Raw genomic sequence first — 7,520 nt, forward strand, 5'->3', positions numbered from 1 at the left:
AAATCTCAAGAATGTGAGGTTCTTAATTTAGATGATGCTGATGGTCCTGGTACTCATTGGGTAGGTAACTATAAAAGCAAAAATTATAAAAAATATTTTGATCGTTTTGGAAATTTACAGCCACCGAAAGAACTGATTAATTACCTGAAGCCTCCAATATATTACAATTATGAAGAGAAACAAAAATATAACACAGTAATATGTGGTCAATTATGTTTATTTAGTTAATAAAAATAAACATTGTGAAATATAAACTGTTTATTTCGTTTTTCTTTTATCTCGTATTGCATAATAAAGTACTACTAATATAATTTTTTAAAACGACCATAAGCATAAGTATCAATATAATTTTCCCGTACAATTCACTCATCATCTATATTGCTCAGAGCTACTTTATAAATATTTTGAGTACAAACCGTATCTAATTTAGATCTAAATGTATATATTAATGCATTATACACTTTATTTTCCAACAGGCATTCTCTAAATTCACTTAAAATCAATGTTAAAGTTAAATACTTTTTTATTACCTTAATTTTCTTAGTTTCATTTATATTATATCTTTATCAATTCTAAATTTTCGCTCTTAAACCAATAAATTATTTTATTAACTTCCCATTACATTCATCCTTCATCATGCCTAGAACCTTCTTATTCAACCGAAGAAAAATAAAAATATTTTCTATTGGATATGAAGAAGTATCGAAAAACTTTAAAATGGCCACCCGAATATCATTATAAAAATCATAAGTTTGAATATCATATATGAATGAATCTGTACCCATATAATTCAAAGTAAAATTTTTTGTATATTTCTCTTTGATATAATCATAATGGAAACTATACATTTCAAATTTAGAAAGTTCTAAAACGGTAAAACCAAGAAATATCGGTTTATTTACAGAATCGACACTTTTTTCATTTGAATCGCTATTAAATTATCCGAAAATTTGCTTAGACTGTGGAAATTTGGTTTTGCTATTAAGGCTCTAGCACCTAATTTTTTGCTACCGCTTCTCCCAATACTAGTATTTTCCCAATCTTGTACTTATTTAACATTTACTCTTTTATCTACATTCTCCATAGTTTCCCATACACCGCATTATTTAATAATTTAAAGAAATTTTCTTTAAACTTATTTGCTGCTAATGTTCTTTAATAATTCTTCAAATCAATATATTTTTTTAACCAATCCAATTGATTAAATTGTAAAATTCTATGAATTTTCTTTAATATAAGTCCAGGTTGTTGTAAGTTTGTATAATGAATAATACATTTTATTTTGGGCTCCAAATCACCAAGCAACTTTGGTAAATCATTATAAATATTGTGAATGGTTGTGGGATAATTTAAATCTACTTCTATTGTAATATGTAACCAACTTAAGAATCTTCTGATATATATTATATTAAAAACGTTAAACTCCTCTACGTTTTATGAGGGATATATTGTGACATAGCATAACCATATAAATTATTAACATCTAAATAAATTGTATAATTTGAAAGCTTAGTCGCATCGTAATCACTTAAATATTTATTGTTAGCAATTGAATACCGTTTACAACATTGAACAATACCTCCCCTAACCCCCGACAAAATAAAAGTGTGCATGTTTTCATCAGTCAACAATTTTAATCTAGTAGATAAATTTTCTTTACATAAATTTCTAAAATTTTCAAAAATGTCACTGAAGAGTAGCACATCTACTTTTAAATATCATATAATAACAAATAATCTAATAAACTGGAGCAATTAAATGTTGTCCAAACATTTTGTGCATGCTGATAATCATCGATACTACATGACCCATTTGTTAATTTATTAAAGAAATGTGAACGAACTGGTAATTGTGTTTCGTTGAGACGTTCTTCTGAATCTAAGTATTTATATGGGAAAATACCTTTAAGTTTCATTAAAACAAAGTGATGATCGTTAGGGAAAAAGCCTTTGTTATTTCTCCAATAAATGATTATTATTTAAATTCTTAGCTAAACTGTCTAAACTAGAAGGCATGAATCGAAATGAATCTAAAAACCGAAGTTTAATGATATTTTTATCATTAACAAATATTTTTTTTTTTTGATATCGAAATATACAATTATTTGTTTAAAGGAATAATGTTTATATCCCTCTTAACAGACGACAACTCTTTTACAAATAGATGACAATCAGATTTCGAATAACTTATGAAAAAATATTAGAATAAAATTTGCTATCTGATATTCTAAATTACATTTTCTATGTGACGGGCTTCTATATTCACCAGTTACATGACAATGGTCTGTTACCCTATCATTTTCTTTTTGACGTTTAAATGGGTTGACAGTTAATGGAAGCTTTCTAACTGGTTTACTCAAATATATATTGTAAATATCTAAAACATCATCGAAAATACTTTTAAAAAAATGTTTTGGAGCATCAATACCGCTATATATTTTAAAACGATTCAGTTGATTATTATACGAACACTTAATTAAATAACAATAAGCATACGGAATGTGTTCTTGTACATCTTGAGTTTTAGTAGAAGTTTGAATATCTATTGGCTTTAGAATACATTCGAAATCTGCATATACAGTAATTTTACATCTAGTTGTTTTTTGAAATTTCGAAATTTTAATATTCTTTTTTCAGGTTTGGGCATATACATATGTTATAATTTGTCTACAATGCATTTTATGGATAAATAGTTCTTTTTCCTTTTAAAAATGTATTAGACATGTATTACAAATATATATTTGTTTCTCATGCCTTGTAACTTGGGAACTAAGTAATTTATTTACATTTTTTATCCAAATATAGTGACTTTCATTAAAATCATCACTATATAAAGAAATAAGATTAAAATGGACCTACTACCAAATTGTCCTTTATACCAAACACTTTTACACTTATATTTGCATTATTTGATTAAAGAGATTAAATTATGGCCCACTTAAAGCAATATACATCATTGTGAACAATATTAACACATGCTTTTTATCTGCAATTATTTTTGGTCTAATTGGTTGGTATTTATTTATGTTTACTTCTACTTAGTTCAGATAATTCATTTATATGTTTTTCAAAAAAATGTGCAACAATTAAATTCATTGGACAGATCGTTTTCCAAAACGTATGTTTCAATACGATTATTAAACATGGCATTAATACATTCATAATTGCTATTTACACTACCTATATATACAATTTCTTTTATGCATGTTTATTCTCACGTGAGCAATGTAAAATTGAAGTAAAAAAAAATGTATGGGAATTTTCTTTCATTTCAATTTTACATTACTCACAAATAGTTATTTTTTTTTGAAACTTTATGTTTCATTGTAATATGCTTGTCTAAACTCTCCTTCCGAACATATATCTTTTCACAAAAACTACACGGATACATTTTATTTTTTTTATCCTATATGAAATTCAAATAATGGTGACTTTAATAGTTGAATCTTTTAAGGAGTTGTAGGATTCCGGAAGAAAAAGAACATTTTCGTCTAACATTACCTTGTCACCAAAATTTGTCTTCACTCTTTTGGCTGCTAATACTCTCAATTTCTTATTGATTAGTATATCAGTCGCCTTTAATATAGGTTTTTGAACTTTTTCATTTTTCGAAACTGATTTCCAATCCTTTAGAGCTTGGTTCGTAATGTGTAAGACAACATTTGAGAAGTATCAACGTATAAAAATTATAGTTTATTACCGTTCATTTTAAGAGTTGCTGGTGTCATCATGCTAAAATGTCTTATAAAGTAATGTTATTATGAGTTGAAACAACAGCCGCTTGACACAATTTATTGTATGTCTTTACTGAAAAGACGTCTAATTTATTGTATATGCATTGAAACAAGTCGGGTGCTTCGAGGATATATAGATGTGTATGTAGGTGTGTATTTTACGGCTTGTTGATATATATCGTGCAAGAAAAATTATATTTCCGCAAACCACCAGTTTCGCGCTATTACTACTACCCTACTTTATAATTTTTATACTCTCGCAACATGTTGCTACAGAGTATACTAGTTTTGTTCACCTATGGGTTGTTTGTATCACCTAAAACTAATCGAGTTAGATATAGGGTTATGTATATATAAATGATCAGGATGAAGAGACGAGTTGAAATCCGGGTGACTGTCTGTCCGTCCGTCCGTCTGTCCATCCGTGCAAGCTCTAACTTGAGTAAAAATTGAGATATCTTTATGAAACTTTTTAGACATGTTTCTTGATACCGTTAGACGGTTGGTATTGCAGATGGGCGTAATCGGACCACTGCCACGCCCACAAAACGCCCTTATTCAAAAACAAATAAATTGCCATAACTAAGCTCCGCAATAAGATAAAAGACTTTTATTTGGTATACAGGATCACAATAGGGAGGGGTATCTGCAGTTAAATTTTTTTTTAAAGTGGGCGTTGTCCCGCCCCTAATAGGTTTAATGTGCATATCTCCTAAACCGCTAATGCAATAATAACAAAATTCACTGGAAGCAAATGTTTTTAGAACCTCTACATACAGTGCGAAAATGGGTGAAATCGGGTGGCAACTCCGCCCACTCCCCATATAACGGTACTGTTAAAAACTACTAAAAGCGCGATAAATCAAGCACTAAACACGCCACAGACATTAAATTTTATCTCTGGGATGATATGAGATGACTTTATAGGAACCTCGTTCAAAATTAGACAGTGGGCGTGGCACAACCCACTTTTAGGTGAAAACCCATATCTTGAGATCTGCTTAAGCGATTTCAACCAAGTTCGGTGTATGACGTTCTTTTCATATTTCTATGTCATAGTGCGAAAATGGGCGAAATCTACTACTACAACCACGACTATTTCCCATATAACACCATTTTCAATTTCATCTGATTCTTTCACTTTCCATTATGCATATCAAGCAACAATGATTATATCGGGGTAAAACTTTGCGTGAATAATGCGATTAAAGTATGCCAAAAATTGTCTAAATCGAACCAAAACTGTTTAAGCCCCTAAGTACTAAACATGTGGACCCCAGTGCCTATAGTTGACCTTCTACCGAAAATATCAGTCAATCCACAAAGAAATCTCAAACGAGTATACTATTTGACTTTGCGAGAGTATAAAATGTTCGGTTACATCCGAACTTAGCCCTTCCTTACTTGTTTAATTTAGTATCAAGCAGACAGTACAATAAAGAGGAAAAAAAACAAAAAAAGGCTTTCCCGCAATATTTAGAAAATTTAAAAAAAATATATAACGATTTAGTTGACCATAAACATCAAATATTTTTATATTCTATAATAAATGAATTGCGACCATGTTTATCTGAACCATTCATATATTCACCAAATGGATTACACAAGAAAGATTGTCATTTTGCTGATAACTCATACAAGGGAATAGTAGATATATGTAATTGTATTTTGCTTTGTTCCCGATATAAATCATAGCAAAAAATTTATAATTTATATGCTGTCATGTTTAAGGAGCCTAGATGGTTGTAATCAGCGTGAGTACACATTTTATCGAAATACCAAATTAGAAACTAAAAAAATAAAACAAATAAAAATTTTTAAATAAAACCACTGTCACGTTTTTTGTGCCTAGATTGTTGTAATTAGCGTAAAAACAAATTTTATCAAAATACAAAATGGTAAACTACAAAATGGTTTAAGAAGGTATAGATATGAATGTTATTTTATAATAATATAATTGTAATACCATATTTACGGGAATCACATTAAGGTGGATTAATGGATCCTGAAAATTATTTGAACTTTGATAGCGATCAACAAATGTTCAATTTTGCGTTTGATCCAGAAGAATTCGATAAGATATTACAAAGTTTCGATGAGGAAGAGTTTAATAAACCGCTTCAAAAACTAGAAGAGCCCGCAAGGTACAACTAATATGAAGACACATGTGTTAAATAAGCGTAACAGACAACGACCTTGAGAGAAAATACAAGATAAGGGTTCTCCACAAAAAACCACCCAACTAAAAGCTAACACTGCAAATGTAAATAATTGTATTGATCTTTGTGAATCAACACCAGTAGCTGTTCCTATAAATGTGAGTTTAGACACTAAAGGGTTATTAAGTGTTGGACATTTTATTTTAAATAGTAAGATGAAAGAAGATCCCTTATTTGAAATTAATTTTAAAAATGATGGAGATATTCCGAAAAGTTAAAATTTTTAATACAACAGTGGTTTGATGATGAAATTAAAGCGGATGATATTGATTTAGAATGCACTCAAACTTCAACAAAAAAACATAATATTAGCTGTGATGTTTAATGGATTCGTGAAAGAAAACTTCTTAAAGAACTTTTAGGAATTGTATATATATATAAATATAAAGGTATTGTTGGATTTACCCGCACCAAGCTTTTGAAAAAAGTTTATATGCATTTATTCAACTTAGTTGTCACAAATGTTATAAATGTACAAATGTTTTAAATTTGAAATAATATATGAATACACAAAAGAAAAATGTAATAAAAAATTGTTAAAATACTTCTGTTTCTTTTATTATTACACATTCATCAATATTGACTGCAACAAGAAATTGTGTGGCATATGTAGCGCAATGTTCACCTCGCTTAGTTGCTAATACAAGTACATTAACTTCAAATTCTCCATATGTTGCCTCCTTTTCAACTTTTCAAAGAGTTCCATCAGTTCTTAAGTGAAAATCATATTCCATATGTTCTGTAATTATTTGACTTATAAAACTTTCACAAAGTTTTTGTAAATCAAAAGACCAAATTTTATTATTCCTTCATTGATTTCTGATGGAATTCCATCGCGCTTGTTCATTGGATCCCGTATTTATAAAAGGAGACAAAATCCCAACTCCTTCAGGAGAAACACAATTTACTATATTAACATCATCATCTACATCAAAATTAAATGGTGGATTAGACATTTTAATTATAAAAAAATTAATTTTAATAATGAACTTTTTAGGACTTGTGTCAGAAAAATTAATATACCAGGGCTGCTATAGAGCTTGCTGGCCTAGGCAACACTAAGTGTTGCCAGGTGCAATCTGACATTTCCATTGGGAAGTTTGACATTTTTTAGCATAACATCACTCAGAAAGTTTTGTCATTTAATTAACTCGTGAACATTTTCGTGCGATCATTTTTCACAACTTTGGACGTGGATTATCACGACAAGAGTGCATCGATGAACTAAAATCTTTGTATGGCTATGAAGCACCATCTTATAGCACTGTGAAAACTGGTACAACGAATTCAATCGTGGCCGACGCTCGCTCAAAGACGAATTCCGTGAAGGTCGTTCAAAAACAGCCGTTGTGCCAGAAAACATCGATGCCGTACGTGAACTGATAATGCAAGACCGTCATGTAACATACCTTCAGATAGAGGCATGCCTCTGCATTTCTCCCACCAGCATATATTCGATATTGCATGAACACCTGGCCATAAAAAAGTTTGTTCTCGTTGGATCCCGCACAATTTGACAATCGCTCGTGTGGATTGGTGTAAAGAAATGCTGGAAAAATACGATCGCG

At 29.9% G+C, this 7,520-nt stretch overlaps 1 pseudogene; it reads left to right on the forward strand.

Annotated features, from left to right (window-relative positions):
* The first annotated feature begins 5,731 nt into the window (after positions 1–5,731).
* Positions 5,732–6,439, forward strand: LOC118680775 (uncharacterized; annotated as a pseudogene).
* Positions 6,440–7,520: the final 1,081 nt, after the last annotated feature.

The sequence above is a fragment of the Bactrocera oleae genome, chromosome 2 (assembly GCF_042242935.1).
Source record: "Bactrocera oleae isolate idBacOlea1 chromosome 2, idBacOlea1, whole genome shotgun sequence".
Taxonomy (NCBI): Eukaryota; Metazoa; Arthropoda; class Insecta; order Diptera; family Tephritidae; genus Bactrocera; species Bactrocera oleae.